The sequence below is a fragment of the Panulirus ornatus genome, chromosome 16 (assembly GCF_036320965.1).
Source record: "Panulirus ornatus isolate Po-2019 chromosome 16, ASM3632096v1, whole genome shotgun sequence".
NCBI lineage: Eukaryota > Metazoa > Arthropoda > Malacostraca > Decapoda > Palinuridae > Panulirus > Panulirus ornatus.
This window is the reverse complement of record NC_092239.1, coordinates 38,462,397-38,483,023: the sequence shown is the minus strand read 5'-3', so window position 1 is coordinate 38,483,023 and position 20,627 is coordinate 38,462,397. Positions and strand designations below refer to the sequence as shown.

The window sequence follows — 20,627 nt, the reverse complement described above, 5'->3', positions numbered from 1 at the left end:
TTATCGTCAATGGTGCATCCCATTCCTTTGGTAACTCTTTGCAGTTTTTCTTTTTTACGTTTGCTGCTTGATCTTACTGGGTGGCTTTTGGTTTTTCTGTCTTCGCCTCCTTCGAAGAAATGTCCCCATTAAGGTGGTTTAAAAACTTGAAGGTTGTGATCAAGTCAACCCATACTCGTGTGTGTGTGTGTGTGTGTGTGTGTGTGTGTGTAGAAACCAGTGTTCCAGTGTTCTTATACACCTATCGTTTTCAGTTTAACTTGTCGATTATTTACAAATTTGTCCTTACAAGCTACTTGAAGATGTGGATTGATAGATCCTCTGAAGACGAAACAGATGAGCTTCATAAATTGATAGTCTTTTTAGGAGGAAGAGGGTCCTGAAAAGTATTACTTTTTATAGGACCATGAAAATGGTGAACATTTTGGACGGCTCTTAATTAGAAATAGCTGGGATGATCCTGAGAAAGACACAATGCAGCCTTGAGGATGTTGCTTGACAGAGCTCATTATAAGTCAGCTAATTAGAAGCTAATTGGAATCATACGTTGGTAATTGTTTATATTTCATTAACCATTTGTCGTATGTAGTATAAGAATTCCTTTTTAAACCGCTTCCGTCTTATATTGTTTATTCCGATGTGTTTGGCCAGACTGTATGTTGGCGCTGTGGCGCATAGAATGGCGCGGGGAATTTTGCTCTTTCATGTCGGAGAGATGTGACACTGGAGCCACGAGTGTTGTGGGAGATAAGGCACATTGAGATGTGATGGAGCGCTACCGGCGCCATATGAACACGGCGTCCACTTGCACTTGAGAGGTGACCTATTTTCCTTTTTTTTTTCCTTTTCGCTTCGCCGATGTTGTTGTGGGAGAATGGTTTCCTCGGCAAGGTGGTGTTGAGGGGATGTTGAGGGTGAAGGAGGCTGCGTGTTAAATGTGTGGGGACTGTAGATGAATAGGGGACTCGCTGCCGAAGGGAAATGGAAGGTGAAGTGATAGAATTATAGAGATGAGTGATGGGGGATGGTGAAGGTTAAGATAATAGTAATTGCAAGAATAGTGAGAAAGAGACGATATGTAGATAAGGCAGAGGGATGTTGAATGATGGGAGATGGTGAAACAAGGAAGGAGGCGTGGCATATAAGGAAAGATACGAGAGTTAATGACAGCTGGAAAGCGATAAGTGAGGACAGATGGATGAGAGACATTGAGACAAGGAGGAGAGTTGCGGGTTGATGAAGAGGAGTGCAGCGAAGGAGACAATGAGAGGTGAAGAGAAGAGGTGAGTGTTAAAACAAGAGGGTAAAAGCATCGGAAAATATAGGAAGCGCAGATCATAAAAGACTTGATGGTATATGACGAGGTTATTATCTGCTGGAAGACAGATGCAGGATCCTATATTCCTGATGGACATAAAAGTTACTATTGCAGAAGGCTTTATTCGACCCACCAACCCCCTATGAGGACTGGAGACGAACAAAATTGGACATAGCCGTAAGCTGTAGGCTCTATAGAAGCTCATAGTGCTAAAATGAGTGGAGGTACTGGAAGACGATCGGTCTGAAATGTTGAGTACTCTTTCATTCATATCTTTCCAGCAGTATGCTGGTCGACTGGCCAAGAACAGTGCCATTCATATTTACGATAACCAACTCTCTGGTGAGCTTATGTTGCTACTCGCTACTCTCTTGGCCAGTAGTATACATATATGCGATACAGATGATATTAAGCGTAGCGTGGCATCCTGGCATATCTTCAAAGGTTCCCTGAGCCCCGGCGTCGTGCCTGACGTGTGTGGATGACATCATACGATGAATTCATTTCCGGCAAATGCTCCTGGTAAACGTTACATAACCGGAGGTTGTACGGTTCCGTGTCAAACGCTTGGGAATGTGGCCTCCCACATTAGAACAGGAACTGCCCACGCAGAAGCAAGGGGTCGTGCTGTGTTCCTCTTGAATATTTGATGTTTCCAAAGGCTTCCGAAAGCTAGACGGATTTTAAATAATTTAACCTCGCTCTCCCTTCTTTTAATCTTCGACATATAAAAAGAATTCGTTAGAGAATCCATTTCCCCTCTATGTAAAATCCTCACCTTTTCAAAGGCCTCATTTCTACGGAAAAAGAACTCAAATGAGCCTTTCTTGTATGCGAATTTTATATCTTTCTTTATGGTACGTACATATATAATGGAGTGCATGTAGATTTTTTTCCATATGGTGCAATAAACTTTAGGAATGATTATTTGGTCATAATTCACGTAAAGTAATTCTTTACCTTCTTGTCGTTCTATAAGTCTGTGTGCATTCGTCTCTCTCTCTCTCTCTCTCTCTCTCTCTCTCTCTCTCTCTCTCTCTCTCTCTCTCTCTCTCTCTCGGATGCTGAAGAGTCAACAGCGTGGGCTAGATTAGTCCTTGCACCCGTGACTCACTACCTATGTACACATAAAGCAATTTTCTACAGAATCCAGCCCAAGTGTTAGTGATGGATGTCAGTGATAATCCTGGGTGATGTGGCCAGATGTGTATCATTGGATGTGGTGAGTGATGTGACCAGATGCATGTGTATCAATGAATATCCTGGATGATGTGGCCAGATGTATATTAATGAATATTTTGGGTGACGTGGCCAGATGTATGCCGATGAATATCCTGGATGATGTGATAAGATGTATATGATTGAATATTCTGGGTGATGTGGCCAGATGTATGTAGATCATTGAATATCCTGGGTGATGTGGCCGGATGTATGTAGATCATTGAATTACCTGGGTGATGTGGCCAGATATATGTAGATCTTTGAATATCCTGGGTGATGTGGCCAGATATATGTCACTGAATATCCTGGGTGATGTGGCCAGATGTATGTAGATGATTGAATAACCTGGGTGATGTGGCCACCTTTGTTTAGAGCTCTCTTATGGACGACACTGTAGAACATGCGATCATCATTGCTCTATTAAATCCTTTTCATTATGGATGAAATGCTGATTGCTTTCAGTTATGTTCAGTCCTGAATAATCGCCTCGTCCTTCTCAGAGTTGGTCTGAAAATTATAAGATTTCAGGATTCATTCCTAATTCATGTTAAAAATGTGATAAACTAGAAAAGGCACAATTTTTAGTATGTGACACAGACTGCTGTTGCTTTTGAAGGGCAGCAACTGCATGTTATATCTTACGTGGAATAAGAATGAATATATTTCTCTACTTTCAACTGTAAATTTTCATCGTTTTCAACATTTTCATCCCATAATCCCACTTGACCAACAAATTACTCCATCATACATGGACAATTTAAAATACCCTGTACTATCAACTAACCATCTCCAGCTCAACTCTACCATCACTCACCATCATCTACTTAAATTCACGATCACGCAAGAGGATAGGAAACCCGACTGTCACTAAGCTACAACGATGACACCCCTAAAGGGAAAACAGCAGCGAGGACCAAAGAGGATCTTCGAACTCCACCGAAAACTGAAGAACCTCCTTTCCCCAAGAGAATCAAAAGTATTGGCAATCTGGTCCGTAATGATGACAAAGTAGTAATTTAAATGGCCAAAAATTCCAGAGTAGTAATTTAAATGGCCAAAAATTCCAGAGTAGTAATTTAAATGGCCAAAAATTCCAGAGTAGTAATTTAAATGGCCAAAAATTCATAAAGGGTTACCAAATGGTCTTGACTATTATCGTAAGAGGAGCCAGATATCCCTAAGGACAGTACGGTGTGTGTATGTGTTTGTGTGTGTGCGCGCGTGTGTACTCTTCGTGAATATACGCAACTGGTTCCGAGAGTCGTCAAGTTATCTAAAGTGTGGCCAGGTAGCTCTGAGGTCGACGGAGTGCTCCTGAGGGCGGCCCAAGAGGTCCTGACGCCGGTCAAGGGGGTCTTGAGGTTCTTTATGTATCAGAAATCCAGTCAAGTTCATGTAAGACCAACCAAGTAGTTCCTGTGATAGGCCCAGTGGTCCTGAGACCAGCCAAGTGGGTCTAGATACCCACCGTGTAGTCAAAGTCCTCAGGGAACTACCTCATACACCTTGGCCTGTCCTTGTGCTTCCTGGAAAAATGTTGCTGTGGTATAGAAGCTCTGTCAGCCGTTTTATATGTTGTCTCGAGGGAATGCCACAGCACCTCACAAACTTAGACGATTTAATTCGTCGACTCATTGAGAATCTTGTGAAAACAGGTCACTTTACAATAGATGTTTTGAAGATTCGCTTTAGATGGGCAGTGTCCATATTGTTCCATTGCTGAACTGGACGACAAACAACAAGAGTCGAGGAGACAGGTCAAAAGCGACAGAGTTCGGAGCGACAGACAAGTCAAAGCTGTAATCAATATAGACACAAGAATACCTGTCATTGCTGCAGGAGGAACTGGAAGCCCCTAAGTGAGTCAGGTTAAGGGTTGAATACGAGCCACATTACCACACTGTCCTCATCACGTCATCATCCGCCGGTAAACAGAGCGCCATTTCATTTCTTTAATCATGGATAACCCGGCTTGACGTGCCCACCAGCGCTCATCATAACTGTGCAGGTTTCTTTCCGCTTGTTTGAGGACCCAAGACCCAGGACTGATTTGCTAACAGAGCGCTGGAAAGCAGCTACCGAGAGGTGTGTTATCATATGATACCATTCCGAAAGGAATGAGGGGGGGAAAAAATATCTCTTACCATCCAAACTGCAATTCGGAATCACTTTACAAAAATTTGCTTATCACGAACCCCACTTGCCCGTGGGAGGGGCTAGTAATTGCCTTAATATTTTCCCCTCCCCCAATCATGCTTTGGGAACTCCAATCAAGAGTGGATTATCATCATAAAATCTAATCGCGTCGTTCTTTCTCTAGTGCCACTACTGGGCCTTGTTAGGGCGTACGATGACAGCCATATTAGGAGTCTCCTCCGATGACCTTCACCTGGGACGCGCCTCCCAGGCCGCTGATGGGATGAACTGGTAGATTTCACTAGGCTCTGATTGCCAATTACGTCGGAGTCAACCACCCTCCTGAGTGGCTGCCTGGGCGGAAAACAAAACATGATCGCGGTTCGTCAAGGTTACGTTAACGCAGGACTGCCAATGGTACACTCGCGATGCAGGTTTGCCAACGGATGAGGGATGATGTCGCAGCGATGTCTTAAATGGTGATATACTCGTCTTTCATCAGTACCAATATGACAGCTGGAGAGTGAATGAGGCCATTACTTCGTCCGTTTTTGGCGCTGCCTCGCTGAGACTGGGAACTAAGTACGAAAACATATATATTCAGGTGTTACCGAACTCCGCCTGCATGAGGTTATACCGCTAAGAAAAAGTCATCTTTGGCTAAGATCTATCATCGGCAAAGAAGCTCTTGTTTCATAGGAGTCCATATGTCCCTCCTCCTGAATGTAGCGCAGCCTTGGGCTGCAAGATCCCCTGGAAGAAGCAGCCTGGTGTAACACCGAGACACTTTCGTGTGAAGTTGGAGTTCTCAAAGAATATACCACAGCCATCAAGATGCAGGCCGACATATTAGGAATTTGTGAGGATTACCGTAGAGGAGAAACTAGTAAAGGTTTTCTCCAGCAGTACTTCCACCACCTCTGCGTCATATTACCCCACCATGTGCACTACTTTTGCCGAATTCGTCACCTCCAGCACCACTTCTTTCACCTCCATCAGAGTCTACTGTCACACGACCTCCGTAAACATCACTTCCAACACGACCTTAAGCACCACCTCTGTCACTGTCTCTAATCTCCATCATCTCTTGTATTATATATTCCATTATCTCCAGCACCGTGTCGGAAACAGCCTCCAGTACCTCTTCCTCCAACCATCTCTGTCTCTCCAAAGCACCTGCAGTCTCGCCAAGTTAAGAGATCTATGTCTGCCATAATTTTGCTCCGTCTCTCACGCCTGAAGAAAGCAACACTCCTCCCCAACCAAATCTCCATCTGCAAATAACTTTAGGCCGAATCTCTTTTGGACTTGAGCCACTTCCATTCCAATGAATCCCATCCTAATGCTGCCAGTAATTATGAAGCCAATTATGAGAATTTTCCTTCAGTACTGATTAATGAATTTCCTAATGAGGGTTCGGACCGTCGGAGGAGATAATTTTGAACTATCACGACTTGCAGATGTTTGGGTGAGTGTGGATGATCCCAGCCAGCTTTCGTGAGTGCGAGGCAGGAACTAGGAGAGTTACAGTGATTAGAAAAGAAAGAAATGTCATGGCTCAATGAGGGCAGGAGTAATTTGTTGCGTGGAACGTACAAGATCGTCAGTTACTCTTTCAATTTTATGTAGTAATCTGTGCTCCAAATCTTACCAGTTGAAGCTCCTTCTAGAAGGTTGAAAGTTTAAAAAGACTAGACTTCTTTTTTTCAGGAGTCGTACCACGAAAAGCAAAAAGATTAAATTCTTTTTCAGATGAGAAATTTGCTTTATGGTTGTATTATGGACTTTGATGTACTCCTGCACCAGTTGCTGGTGGCCAAATTTTAAACAACGCTCCTATATGCCAGGATTCACAACCACTGAATCGTATCACTTTTTCTGATGTTAAGGGCTTAGCTTCCTCGTTTGATATCTTCACATGGAGGTACCCATTTGAACGCAAGCAGACCAAGAGAACCTGTGAAAGCTGTTGAACTAATGGCGACTTCGCTAACTACCTCTTATAATGGTGTTTTTCTGCTGATCTGGTAATAACGGAATTCGGGATGAATGAAACTGGTGGAGATCGTTAGAGCACATCTCTTGTAGTCTTTCACAATACGTATGAAATGGATGATCAAACCTCACGCTAACACGACGCATTTAACAGCCTGACGTTCATAGGTCAATGGGGACTTGAAGCACTGCCTCAGCCACGTATTCACTTACAAGGATTCCTTACGGTAGCCAGAGATATAATTGCTTCAAAGGACACGGAGATGAACATAGTAACATAGGTTTCCATACATCGTGGCTCCAGGTCTCGGCCGTACATCAGCATAAGTGCGCCCTTAATACGGTAGCCCAGGAGTCTTTGAGAAGGTACGAGGATTGGACGGTAGCGTCTAACTCACTCACTCACTCTCGTCAATTACTCCTAAGTGGCGAGGGGGGTCCTTGAGTCAAGAGGGTGTTAGCACTGTGCAGGACGTCTCCTTCGTCGATGGGTGATACTCATAGTGAAGCCCCTTGGGCCTCAACACATCCCCACGTATAGAGTTGAGGGCCGAGAGTGGTGAGTCGATGACTTCGACAGTGATCATGGAGGTTGTTAAGATGTGGGGCTCTGCTTAGTTTCCCTCTTAAAACTAGAAGTGTCTGAAACGTTTGGTTCTGATTCTGAAATGAAGATGTTCAGCATTAGAGAATGGATTTTAATATATATATATATATATATATATATATATATATATATATATATATATATATATATATGTGTGTGTGTGTGTGTGTGTGCACCATTTTCTGTGAAACCTCATCATTCTATATCTCATGAATAGGTGTTTTTCCTTTGCGTTTTATGCGTCTGGAATCCTTTCTCTCATTTCTTTCATTTTTTTCATTCTGCTTTTTATAATCTACCAGTTCGCTCTTCCCATGTTATTCTTTCTTTTTCTTCATCTTTGTATCGCCACACGCTCGTCGTTGTCCTGTTGTATTTGTGCCTGCGTCTTCTGTCGTCTTGTGTTGCTTATAATCTGTCATTTCCTCTGCTTGAGAATGTCCTACAGAGAACTGCTGTTGTCTCAACTTCAGCTCCTGCCGACGTGTCTGGTGTTGGGGTTGCTCTTCTTGCGGCTGTTCTGCCGTTACTTCGAAGTCTTCACCAGTAACCTTTGCAAGGCAATATCTTCATAATGGCCCCTGACCTGTCTTCACCTTCTGTGACCCCCATTAAATGCCTTCCTCTGCCCATCACACCGTAGTCCACCGCCTCTATATATGCCTCCTTTCTTCTTCCCTCCCTTCCTTCCTTTTCTCTCATTCACGATTTCCTTCTCTTTTCTTCGCCTTTCCTCCTCTCTCTCTCTCTCTCTCTCTCTCTCTCTCTCTCTCTCTCTCTCTCTCTCTCTCTCTCTCTCTCTCTCTCTCTCCCCACTCTTTCCTTACTTCACTCTTCGTCTCTCGTATACCTTTCCTTCGAACAAACATTGCTGTCTGTCACTCCGCTCTTGTACATCTCCTTCCACACCTTCTTCCCGATCTCTGCCACCTCTCTCTCCAACATCACTACCCCTCACCTCTCCCTCATCTTCTCATCCTCCTACCTCACTGTGCCAGACCTCATCGCCACTCCTCCTGTCCTCTCAACCTTCCCCGTTATTACTTAACCAATATATGTTATTATCCCCGAGGTACCGCCTCGGAGGAGGGTTAGATGGCTATCAATGAAGCAATTATCGGAGACTTATATGAGTAATTTGTTACACGGAAAATATTAATGGGGGGTAACACAACAGGCATACAAACTCGTGATCATTGTCATATGACACCGCGGGATAATAGTAGCGAGATCCAACTGCGTTTGGGAATGGCTCTGTGCGTGTGCTTTAGTTTTTGTTATATATCCTTTCCTTTCATACTATTCGCCATTTCCCGCGTCAGCGAGGTAGCGTTAAGAACAAAGGACTGGGCCTTTGAGGGAATATCCTCACCTGGCCCCCTTCTCTCTTCCTTCTTTTGGAAAATTAAAAAAAAAAGAGAGGGGACGATTTCCAGCCCCCCACTCCCTCCCCTTTTAGTCGCCTTCTACGACACGCAGGGAATACGTGGGAAGTATTCTTTCTCCCCTATCCCCAGGGATAATATATATATATATATATATATATATATATATATATATATATATATACCAGGGATGTTAATTTACGGTTACGTGTTGTTACAGTCTACCGTTCGATTGGTTAATATCAAGCGGGAACTGATCGCGCGATAAGCTAGGCAAAGAACATCGTCGCTCTGTTTTTAGCAACTCGGCACCATCCACTGACGGATGACTCTTGTCTCAAAATCTTTCTGGCAGCGGTGGGATTCGAACCCACGCCTCCGAAGAGACTGGTGCCTTAAACCAGCGCCTTAGACCGCTCGGCCACGCTACCTGTGAAGCATTCCGCACCATTCTCTCTCTCTCTCTCTCTCTCTCTCTCTCTCTCTCTCTCTCTCTCTCTCTCTCTCTCTCTCTCTCTCTCTCATGGCCTTGTGAATTCAATCTACAAACTTGCAATCTGTCCATCTCCCACATAAAGCTTATCCCTTAACTCCTATTCATAACGCTAGATTTCTCTTGCTCTTCGTGGGAATGTGCGATAATGTAGGGAGAATGTAAGACAAATATGCAGTAAATACTAAGTGTCGTCACCAAGATAATTGCATAGTAGGTATCAATGATCTTCAAGATATATCTAGGGATGGATGATGTCCTTAACGTTGAAGAGAAAGTGTAACTCGTATATGTCTGGGGAGTGTGGTTTTGGATGGTTCTTGTCACCTGAGGTGGTGTTTAAAACTGAGTGAAGAGGGTGGTTATTAAGTGCTTGTCGGGTAACCAGCAGCTTAAACTGGTTGCCCATTTGCGAATTTGCATTATCAATTTGGCCGGCAGCTACTGCAAGGCTTCGTGATTGCTGGCAGTATTAATGATACATACACAACAGCCTTTTATGCGGCTTCGAGCATTGAGCAGACATTAGGATTTCAGTTGTATAATGGCATTGGTGGCTTAGCGTTGCCAATCCTTAATCAATAGAGGAACTTTGAGAGTAAATCACTTTTGTGTAGGTGACTGTAAACATTAAAAGTCAGCTCTAATTAGTACCCACTGGTTTTTAGCGTGTATGTGTGTGTGTGTGTGTGTGTGTGTGTGTGTGTAGTTTGATTCAGAATCTTGGCATGATAGACAACGCGTCTGTGGGAGATGAGGTAATTCCACGTCATGGTTGGTCAGTTGTTTCGGCTTTTGACAAAAGACCTGCCAGGATCGTTGAGGCTGTCAACATCAGGCTACACGAACCTCTCAAAATATCTTCAGCGTCTTCCTCAGGTGTTAAGAACGAGTGCAAGACCACATACACATTTACTTTGTGAGTAGCTCCTCACCTGGTGTACGTAACAAGGGCATCGGTTCCTCACAAATGGGGTGACTGTGTCTCAAAATACTTGTGGCAATTGCGATGCTTTGTTCTTTGAACTCACGCGAGGATTCTATATTGGAGATACTAAAGTCTTTGGAGTGGATGCGTAAGGTTTCAAATCTCAATCATCAACACTTGTGTTTTGTGAGATATGATGTTAAACCCCTTAGATCAAAGAGTGAGCATGCAGATAAAGGAGATTAGGTGTTTAAAAACGTTTTGGCAGCGGTGGGATTCGAACCCACGCCTCCGAAGAGACTGGTGCCTTAAACCAGCGCCTTAGACCGCTCGGCCACGCTACCTGTAAAGCATGCCATTTCTCTCTCTCTCTCTCTCTCTCTCTCTCTCTCTCTCTCTCTCTCTCTCTCTCTCTCTCTCTCTCTCTCTCTCTCTCAGATGGCCTTGTGAATTCAGTCTACAAACTTGCAATCTGTCCATCTCCCACATAAGGCTTATCCCTTAACTCCTATTCATAACGCTAGATTTCTCTTCCTCTTCGTAGGAATGTGCGTTAATGTAGGGAGAATGTAAGACAAATATGCAGTAAATACTAAGTGTCGTCACCAAGATAATTGCATAGTAGCATCAATGATCCTCAAGATATATCTAGGGATGGATGATGTCCTTAACGTTGAAGAGAAAGTGTAACTCGTATATGTCTGGGGAGTGTGGTTTTGGATGGTTCTTGTCACCTGAGGTGGTGTTTAAAACTGAGTCAAGAGGGTGGTTGTTTAGTGCTTGTCGGGTAACCAACAGCTTAAACTGGTTGACCATTTGCGAATTTGCATTATTGATTTGGCCGGCAGCTACTGCAAGGCTTCGTGATTGCTGGCAGTATTAATGATACATACACAACAGCCTTTTATGCGGCTTCGAGCATTGAACAGACATTAGGGTTTCAGCTGTATGATGACATTGGTGGCTGAGCGTTGCCAATCCTTAATCAATAGAGGAACTTTGAGAATAAATCACTTGTTAATATGTGACTGTAAACATTAAAAGTCAGCTTTAATTAGTACCCTCTGGTTTTTAGCGTGTGTGTGTGTGTGTGTGTGTGTGTGTGTGGCTTGATTCAGAATCTTGGCATGATAGACAACGCGTCTGTGGGAGATGAGGTAATTCCACGTCATGGTTGGTCAGTTGTTTTCGGCTTTTGACAAAAGAACTGCCAGGATCGTTGAGGCTGTCAACATCAGGCTACACGAACCTCTCAAAATATCTTCAGCGCCTTCCTCAGTTGTTAAGAACGAGGGAAAGACCACATACACATTTAGTTTGTGAGTAGCTCCTCACCTGGTGTACGTAACAAGGGCATTGGTACCTCACAAATGGGGTGACTGTGTCTCAAAATACTTGTGGCAATTGCGAAACTTTGTTCCTTGAACTCACGCGAGGTTTCCATATCGGAGATACTAAAGTCTTTGGAGTGGATGCGTAAGGTTTCAAATCTCAATCATCAACACTGGTGTTTTGTGAGATATGATGTTAAACCCCTTAGATCAAAGAGTGAGCATGCAGATAAAGGAGATTAGGTGTTTAAAAAGGTTTTGGCAGCGGTGGGATTCGAACCCACGCCTCCGAAGAGACTGGTGCCTTAAACCAGCGCCTTAGACCGCTCGGCCACGCTACCTGTGAAACATTTCATACCATTCTCTCTCTCTCTCTCTCTCTCTCTCTCTCTCTCTCTCTCTCTCTCTCTCTCTCTCTCTCTCTCTCTCTCTCTCTCTCATGACCTTGTGAATTCAATCTACAAACTTGCAATCTGTCCATCTCCCACATAAAGCTTATCCCTTAACTCCTATTCATAACATTAGATTTCTCTTCCTCTTCGTGGGAATGTGCGATAATGTAGGGAGAACGAAAGACAAATATGCAGTAAATACTAAGTGTCGTCACCAAGATAATTGCATAGTAGGCATCAATGATCTTCAAGATATATCTAGGGATGGATGATGTCCTTAACGTTGAAGAGAAAGTGTAACTCGTATATGTCTGGGGAGTGTGGTTTTGGATGGTTCTTGTCACCTGAGGTGGTGTTTAAAACTGAGTCAAGAGGGTGGTTATTAAGTGCTTGTCGGGTAACCAGCAGCTTAAACTGGTTGCCCATTTGCGAATTTGCATTATCAATTTGGCCGGCAGCTACTGCAAGGCTTCGTGATTGCTGGCAGTATTAATGATACATACACAACAGCCTTTTATGCGGCTTCGAGCATTGAGCAGACATTAGGATTTCAGTTGTATAATGGCATTGGTGGCTTAGCGTTGCCAATCCTTAATCAATAGAGGAACTTTGAGAGTAAATCACTTTTGTGTAGGTGACTGTAAACATTAAAAGTCAGCTCTAATTAGTACCCACTGGTTTTTAGCGTGTATGTGTGTGTGTGTGTGTGTGTGTGTGTGTGTGTGTGTGTGTGTGTGTAGTTTGATTCAGAATCTTGGCATGATAGACAACGCGTCTGTGGGAGATGAGGTAATTCCACGTCATGGTTGGTCAGTTGTTTCGGCTTTTGACAAAAGACCTGCCAGGATCGTTGAGGCTGTCAACATCAGGCTACACGAACCTCTCAAAATATCTTCAGCGTCTTCCTCAGGTGTTAAGAACGAGTGCAAGACCACATACACATTTACTTTGTGAGTAGCTCCTCACCTGGTGTACGTAACAAGGGCATCGGTTCCTCACAAATGGGGTGACTGTGTCTCAAAATACTTGTGGCAATTGCGATGCTTTGTTCTTTGAACTCACGCGAGGATTCTATATTGGAGATACTAAAGTCTTTGGAGTGGATGCGTAAGGTTTCAAATCTCAATCATCAACACTTGTGTTTTGTGAGATATGATGTTAAACCCCTTAGATCAAAGAGTGAGCATGCAGATAAAGGAGATTAGGTGTTTAAAAACGTTTTGGCAGCGGTGGGATTCGAACCCACGCCTCCGAAGAGACTGATGCCTTAAACCAGCGCCTTAGACCGCTCGGCCACGCTACCTGTAAAGCATGCCATTTCTCTCTCTCTCTCTCTCTCTCTCTCTCTCTCTCTCTCTCTCTCTCTCTCTCTCTCTCTCTCTCTCTCAGATGGCCTTGTGAATTCAGTCTACAAACTTGCAATCTGTCCATCTCCCACATAAGGCTTATCCCTTAACTCCTATTCATAACGCTAGATTTCTCTTCCTCTTCGTAGGAATGTGCGATAATGTAAGGAGAATGTAAGACAAATATGCAGTAAATACTAAGTGTCGTCACCAAGATAATTGCATAGTAGCATCAATGATCCTCAAGATATATCTAGGGATGGATGATGTCCTTAACGTTGAAGAGAAAGTGTAACTCGTATATGTCTGGGGAGTGTGGTTTTGGATGGTTCTTGTCACCTGAGGTGGTGTTTAAAACTGAGTCAAGAGGGTGGTTGTTTAGTGCTTGTCGGGTAACCAACAGCTTAAACTGGTTGACCATTTGCGAATTTGCATTATTGATTTGGCCGGCAGCTACTGCAAGGCTTCGTGATTGCTGGCAGTATTAATGATACATACACAACAGCCTTTTATGCGGCTTCGAGCATTGAACAGACATTAGGGTTTCAGCTGTATGATGACATTGGTGGCTGAGCGTTGCCAATCCTTAATCAATAGAGGAACTTTGAGAATAAATCACTTGTTAATATGTGACTGTAAACATTAAAAGTCAGCTTTAATTAGTACCCTCTGGTTTTTAGCGTGTGTGTGTGTGTGTGTGTGTGTGTGTGTGTGTGTGGCTTGATTCAGAATCTTGGCATGATAGACAACGCGTCTGTGGGAGATGAGGTAATTCCACGTCATGGTTGGTCAGTTGTTTTCGGCTTTTGACAAAAGAACTGCCAGGATCGTTGAGGCTGTCAACATCAGGCTACACGAACCTCTCAAAATATCTTCAGCGCCTTCCTCAGTTGTTAAGAACGAGGGAAAGACCACATACACATTTAGTTTGTGAGTAGCTCCTCACCTGGTGTACGTAACAAGGGCATTGGTACCTCACAAATGGGGTAACTGTGTCTCAAAATACTTGTGGCAATTGCGAAACTTTGTTCCTTGAACTCACGCGAGGTTTCCATATCGGAGATACTAAAGTCTTTGGAGTGGATGCGTAAGGTTTCAAATCTCAATCATCAACACTGGTGTTTTGTGAGATATGATGTTAAACCCCTTAGATCAAAGAGTGAGCATGCAGATAAAGGAGATTAGGTGTTTAAAAAGGTTTTGGCAGCGGTGGGATTCGAACCCACGCCTCCGAAGAGACTGGTGCCTTAAACCAGCGCCTTAGACCGCTCGGCCACGCTACCTGTGAAACATTTCATACCATTCTCTCTCTCTCTCTCTCTCTCTCTCTCTCTCTCTCTCTCTCTCTCTCTCTCTCTCTCTCTCTCTCTCTCTCATGACCTTGTGAATTCAATCTACAAACTTGCAATCTGTCCATCTCCCACATAAAGCTTATCCCTTAACTCCTATTCATAACATTAGATTTCTCTTCCTCTTCGTGGGAATGTGCGATAATGTAGGGAGAACGAAAGACAAATATGCAGTAAATACTAAGTGTCGTCACCAAGATAATTGCATAGTAGGCATCAATGATCTTCAAGATATATCTAGGGATGGATGATGTCCTTAACGTTGAAGAGAAAGTGTAACTCGTATATGTCTGGGGAGTGTGGTTTTGGATGGTTCTTGTCACCTGAGGTGGTGTTTAAAACTGAGTCAAGAGGGTGGTTATTAAGTGCTTGTCGGGTAACCAGCAGCTTAAACTGGTTGCCCATTTGCGAATTTGCATTATCAATTTGGCCGGCAGCTACTGCAAGGCTTCGTGATTGCTGGCAGTATTAATGATACATACACAACAGCCTTTTATGCGGCTTCGAGCATTGAACAGGCACTAGGATTTCAGCTGTATGATGGCATTGGTGGCTTAGCGTTGCCAATCCTTAATCAATAGAGGAACTTTGAGAATAAATCACTTGTAATATGTGACTGTAAACATTAAAAGTCAGCTCTAATTAGTATCCACTGGTTTTTAGCGTGTGTGTGTGTGTGTGTGTGTGTGTGTGTGTGTAGTTTGATTCAGAATCTTGGCATGATAGACAACGCGTCTGTGGGAGATGAGGTAATTCCACGTCATGGTTGGTCAGTTGTTTCGGCTTTTGACAAAAGACCTGCCAGGATCGTTGAGGCTGTCAACATCAGGCTACACGAACCTCTCAAAATATCTTCAGCGCCTTCCTCAGGTGTTAAGAACGAGGCAAAGACCACATACACATTTACTTTGAGAGTAGCTCCTCATCTGGTGTACGTAACAAGGGCATTGATACCTCACAAATGGGGTGACTGTGTCTCAAAATACTTGTGACAATTGCCATGCTTTGTTCCTTGACCTCACGCGAGGTTTCTATATTGGAGATACTAAAGTCTTTGGAGTGAGTGCGTAAGGTTTCAAATCTCAATTATCAGTCCTGGGCTTTTGTGAGATTTGATGTTAAACCCCTTAGATCAAAGAGTGAGCAGGCAGATAAAGGAGATTAGGTGTTTAAAAACGTTTTGGCAGCGATGGGATTCGAACCCACGCCTCCGAAGAGACTGGTGCCTTAAACCAGCGCCTTAGACCGCTCGGCCACGCTACCTGTAAAGCATGCCATTTCTATCTCTCTCTCTCTCTCTCTCTCTCTCTCTCTCTCTCTCTCTCTCTCTCTCTCTCTCTCTCTCTCTAACACTTGGCCTGAATGAATTCAGTTTACAAACTTGCAATCTGTCCATCTCGCACTTAAAGCTTACCCCTTAAGTTGTGCTCATACTGGACATCAATGGTCTTTAAGATATATTTAGGGATGGATCATGTCCTTATCATTGAAGAGAAAGTGTAACTCGTATATGTCTGGGGAGTGTGGTTTTGGATGGTTCTTGTCACCTGCGGTGGTAAAACTGCGTCAAGAGGGTGGTTGTTTAGTGCTTGTCGGGCAACCAACAGGTTAAACTGTTTTTCCATTTGCGATTTTGCATTATTAATTTGGCCGGCAGCTACTGCAAGACTTCGTGATTGCTGGCAGTATTAATGATACATACACAACAGCCTTTTATGCGGCTTCGAACATTGAACAGACATTAGGATTTCAGCTGTATGATGACATTGGTGGCTGAGCGTTGCCAATCCTTAATCAATAGAGGAACTTTGAGAGTAAATCACTTGTAATATGTGACTGTAAACATTAAAAGTCAGCTCTAATTAGTACTCACTGGTTTTTAGCGTGTGTGTATGTGTGTGTGTGTGTGTGTGTGTGTGTAGCTTGATTCAGAATCTTGGCATGATAGACAACGCGTCTGTGGGAGATGAGGTAATTCCACGTCATGGTTGGTCAGTTGTTTTCGGCTTTTGACAAAAGAACTGCTAGGATCGTTGAGGCTGTCAACATCAGGCTACACGAACCTCTCAAAATATCTTCAGCGCCTTCCTCAGTTGTTAAGAACGAGGGAAAGTCCACATACACATTTACTTTGTGAGTAGCTCCTCACCTGGTGTACGTAACAAGGGCATTGGTACCTCACAAATGGGGTGACTGTGTCTCAAAATACTTGTGGCAATTGCGAAACTTTGTTCCTTGAAATCACGCGAGGTTTCCATATTGGAGATACTAAAGTCTTTGGAGTGGATGCGTAAGGTTTCAAATCTCAATTATCAACACTGGTGTTTTGTGAGATATGATGTTAAACCCCTTAGATCAAAGAGTGAGCATGCAGATAAAGGAGATTAGGTGTTTAAAAACGTTTTGGCAGCGGTGGGACTCGAACCCACGCCTCCGAAGAGACTGGTGCCTTAAACCAGCGCCTTAGACCGCTCGGCCACGCTACCTGTGAAACATTTCATACCATTCTCTCTCTCTCTCTCTCTCTCTCTCTCTCTCTCTCTCTCTCTCTCTCTCTCTCTCTCTCTCTCTCTCTCTCTCTCTTGTGGCCTTTAGGAATTCAGTTTACAAACTTGCAATCTGTCCATCTCGCACATAAAGCTTATCCCTTAACTTGTGCTCATACTGAACATCAATGGTCTTTAAGATATATCTAGGGATGGATCATGTCTTTATCGTTGACGAGAAAGTGTAACTCGTATATGTCTGGGGAGTGTGGGTTCAGATGATTGTCATCACATGAGGTGGTAAGACTGAGTTAAGAGGGTGGTTGTTTAGTGCTTGTTGGGTAACCAACAACTTAAACTGGTTGTCCATTTGCGATTTTGCATTATTAATTTGGCCGGCAGCTACTGCAAGGCTTCGTGATTGCTGGCAGTATTAATGATACATACACAACAGCCTTTTATGCGGCTTCGAACATTGAACAGGCATTAGGATTTCAACTGTATGATGACATTGGTGGCTAAGCATTGCCAATCCTCAATCAATAGAGGAACTTTGAGAGTAAATCACTTGTAATATGTGACTGTAAACATTAAAAGTCAGCTCTAGTTAGTATTCACTGGTTTTTAGCGTGTGTGTGTGTGTGTGTGTGTGTGTGTGTGTAGTTTGATTCAGAATCTTGGCATGATAGACAACGCGTCTGTGGGAGATGAGGTAATTCCACGTCATGGTTGGTCAGTTGTTTTCGGCTTTTGACAAAAGAACTGCCAGGATCGTTGAGGCTGTCAACATCAGGCCACACGAACCTCTCAAAATATCTTCAGCGTCTTCCTCAGGTGTTAAGAACGAGTTAAAGACCACATACACATTTACTTTGGGAGTAGCTCTTCACCTGGTGTACGTAACAAGGGCATCGGTACCACACAAATGGGGTGACTGTGTCTCAAAATACTTGACAATTGCGATGCTTTGTTCCTTGAACTCACGCGAGGTTTCTATATTGGAGATACTAAAGTCTTTGGAGTGGATGCGTAATGTTTCAAATCTCAATCATCAACACTGGGGTTTTGTGAGATTTGATGTTAAACCCCTTAGATCAAAGAATGAGCATGCAGATAAAGGAGATTAGGTGTTTAAAAACGTTTTGGCAGCGGTGGGATTCGAACCCACGCCTCCGAAGAGACTGGTGCCTTAAACCAGCGCCTTAGACCGCTCGGCCACGCTACCTGTGAAGCATTCCATACCAATCTCTTTCCAACACTTGGTCTGTATGAATTCAGTTTACAAACTTGCAATCTGTCCATCTCGCACATAAAGCTTACCCCTTAACCGTTGCTCATACTGGACATCAATGGTCTCTAGGGTTTGGATCATGTCTTTATCGTTGACGAAAAAGTGTAACTCGTAGATGTCTGGGGAGTGTGGTTTCAGATGGTTGTCATCAAATGAGGTGGTGGTAAGACTGAGTTAAGAGGGTGGTGATTTAGTTTTTGTCGTGTTACCAACAGCTTAAACTGGTACTCCATTTGCGATTTTGCATTGTGAACTCGGCCGACAGATATTGCAAGGGCATGTTAATGATGCATAAACAATAACCTTTTATGACAGTCGTGGCTAGGCGCTGTCATCCCTTAATTGATAGAGGAACTCTAAATCACTTGTGGTATGTGACTGTAAGCATAAAAGGTCAGCTCTCATTCGTACCCACTGATTTTTAGCATGCTTGTGTGTGTGTGTGTGTGTGTGTGTGTGTGTGTGTGTGTGTGTGTACATTGATTCAGAACTTTTGCGTGATAAAGAACGCGTCTGTAGGAGATGAGGTAATTTCACCTCTCAACGCTTTCCTCAGGTATTAAGAACGAGTGCAAGACCACATGCACATTTACTTTGCGAGTAGCTCCTCACCTGGTGTACGTAACAAGAGCATTGATACCGCGCAAATGAGGTGACTGTGTCTCAAAAAAAAAAACTTGTGACGATTGCCCTGCTTTGTTCCTTGAACTCAAACATGGTTTCTACATTGGAGATATTAAAGACATTGAAGTGAATGTGTAAGGCCTCAAATCTCAGTTATCAGCACTGGGGCTTTGTAAAGATTTGATGTTAGACGTTTTGGATCAAAGAGTGAGCATGGAGATAGAATAGATTTGGTTTTCAAAAACTTTTTGGCAGCGGTGGGATTCGAACCCACGCCTCCGAAGAGACTGGTGCCTTAAACCAGCGCCTTAGACCGCTCGGCCACGCTACCTGTGAAGACAGAGCTCTCTTACTCACTCTAACTCTCCTATATATATATATATATATATATATATATATATATATATATATATATATATATATATATATATATATATGGGAGAGAGGGTGTGGGTGTGAGGCAGGGTTAAGCTAATTATATATACTTGGGGATTGGTGATTAGTTAAGGAATGGTATGGATTTGACAGGTCTAATCTGTTGGCCTGACATTGAGCGTACTGTCAAGTGCCTGTGATTGGAAGGCTGTCGGTGATTATGCCGAGTGCACTATTTCGTGTGGCTGTACAGCTTTGGTACATTTGCTTTCGAGAGAGGGTGGACGCCCAGACAGGTGAGACGTAATATAAAGTGGAGTGGATAAATTGCTTGTCCATAGGATGTTGAAGAATACTTGTCCATATCTGGTGCCAGTTAGTGTTGTGAAGGCGTTCAGTCTGTGTGTGTTGCTTCTGTGATGATGTTATCAGTGTGGCGAGCGTATGTCGTGTGTGTGTGTCTGTGTGACGCCTTTAATGGTTCGTGTTTTGTTCATTGGAAGAAATCGTCAATTGATGGTGACATTGAGGGTGTGAGCTGGATCCATGTCTTTTCGGGTTTAACAGAGTGCTTGCATGTGTGTGTGTGTGTGTGTGTGTGTGTGTTGTTACACAGATCCACCTGCTATAAGTTACACTGCGTCTGAAAAGTCACCATTGGTGAAACCGCATCATTGGTAGTGCAGTCGACTGTCTGTAGAAGTATCACGTGTTATGTCTGATAGGGAGAGATTGGATGTTCGTATGGACTGATTGCCATTAGCCCACGTGAGGGAGAGGCAGAAAGAAAAGGCTGGAGGGAGATAGATAGATAAGGAGAGAGAGAGAGAGAGAGAGAGAGAGAGAGAGAGAGAGAGAGAGAGAGAGAGAGAGAGAGAGATAGAAATGGCATGCTTCACAGGTAGCGTGGCCGAGCGGTCTAAGGCGCTGGTTTAAGGCACCAGTCTCTTCGGAGGCGTGGGTTCGAATCCCACCGCTGCCAAAACGTTTTTAAACACCTAATCCACTATTGTCTAATGCTCGCCGTATGTTCCAAAGCTTCCAGTATCAAACTTCACAAGAGGCCCAATGTCAATAAAGATTGAGGCAGTGAGCCTTAAGCACTCACTCTAAAGTCTTCAGTTTCTTGAACGTATACATCTTGTGTGAGTTGAAGAGACATCACCATGATTGTAAGAACGAGTTAGATCTTTGCAAAACCATACGAGCTGGTGTGTGTAGTGCGGCTCTGTACCAGTCCACCCATGTGGAGAATATTCATAATTAGATCTGCCTAACTGAAGACAGAATGAATATTGAGGGTTATGCAGTATGAAAGCTTCTGTGATAGAAAGAGAAAGATCCCAGAAG

At 43.5% G+C, this 20,627-nt stretch overlaps 10 non-coding genes across 10 annotated transcripts; 1 reads left to right on the top strand and 9 right to left on the bottom strand.

Annotated features, from left to right (window-relative positions):
- Positions 1–9,011: 9,011 nt before the first annotated feature.
- TRNAL-AAG (transfer RNA leucine (anticodon AAG)) lies at positions 9,012–9,093 on the bottom strand. The gene has a single exon. It is a non-coding gene; the product is annotated as a tRNA-Leu (tRNA).
- Positions 9,094–10,345: 1,252 nt separating this feature from the next.
- Positions 10,346–10,427, bottom strand: TRNAL-AAG (transfer RNA leucine (anticodon AAG)). The gene has a single exon. It is a non-coding gene; the product is annotated as a tRNA-Leu (tRNA).
- A 1,246-nt stretch (positions 10,428–11,673) lies between these two features.
- On the bottom strand, positions 11,674–11,755 carry TRNAL-AAG (transfer RNA leucine (anticodon AAG)). Its single transcript has one exon. It is a non-coding gene; the product is annotated as a tRNA-Leu (tRNA).
- Positions 11,756–13,027: 1,272 nt separating this feature from the next.
- Positions 13,028–13,109, bottom strand: TRNAL-AAG (transfer RNA leucine (anticodon AAG)). The gene has a single exon. It is a non-coding gene; the product is annotated as a tRNA-Leu (tRNA).
- A 1,244-nt stretch (positions 13,110–14,353) lies between these two features.
- Positions 14,354–14,435, bottom strand: TRNAL-AAG (transfer RNA leucine (anticodon AAG)). Its single transcript has one exon. It is a non-coding gene; the product is annotated as a tRNA-Leu (tRNA).
- Positions 14,436–15,682: 1,247 nt separating this feature from the next.
- TRNAL-AAG (transfer RNA leucine (anticodon AAG)) lies at positions 15,683–15,764 on the bottom strand. Its single transcript has one exon. It is a non-coding gene; the product is annotated as a tRNA-Leu (tRNA).
- Positions 15,765–16,905: 1,141 nt separating this feature from the next.
- Positions 16,906–16,987, bottom strand: TRNAL-AAG (transfer RNA leucine (anticodon AAG)). The gene has a single exon. It is a non-coding gene; the product is annotated as a tRNA-Leu (tRNA).
- A 1,143-nt stretch (positions 16,988–18,130) lies between these two features.
- TRNAL-AAG (transfer RNA leucine (anticodon AAG)) lies at positions 18,131–18,212 on the bottom strand. Its single transcript has one exon. It is a non-coding gene; the product is annotated as a tRNA-Leu (tRNA).
- Positions 18,213–19,151: 939 nt separating this feature from the next.
- TRNAL-AAG (transfer RNA leucine (anticodon AAG)) lies at positions 19,152–19,233 on the bottom strand. The gene has a single exon. It is a non-coding gene; the product is annotated as a tRNA-Leu (tRNA).
- Positions 19,234–20,177: 944 nt separating this feature from the next.
- On the top strand, positions 20,178–20,259 carry TRNAL-AAG (transfer RNA leucine (anticodon AAG)). Its single transcript has one exon. It is a non-coding gene; the product is annotated as a tRNA-Leu (tRNA).
- The last annotated feature ends 368 nt before the right edge of the window (positions 20,260–20,627 follow it).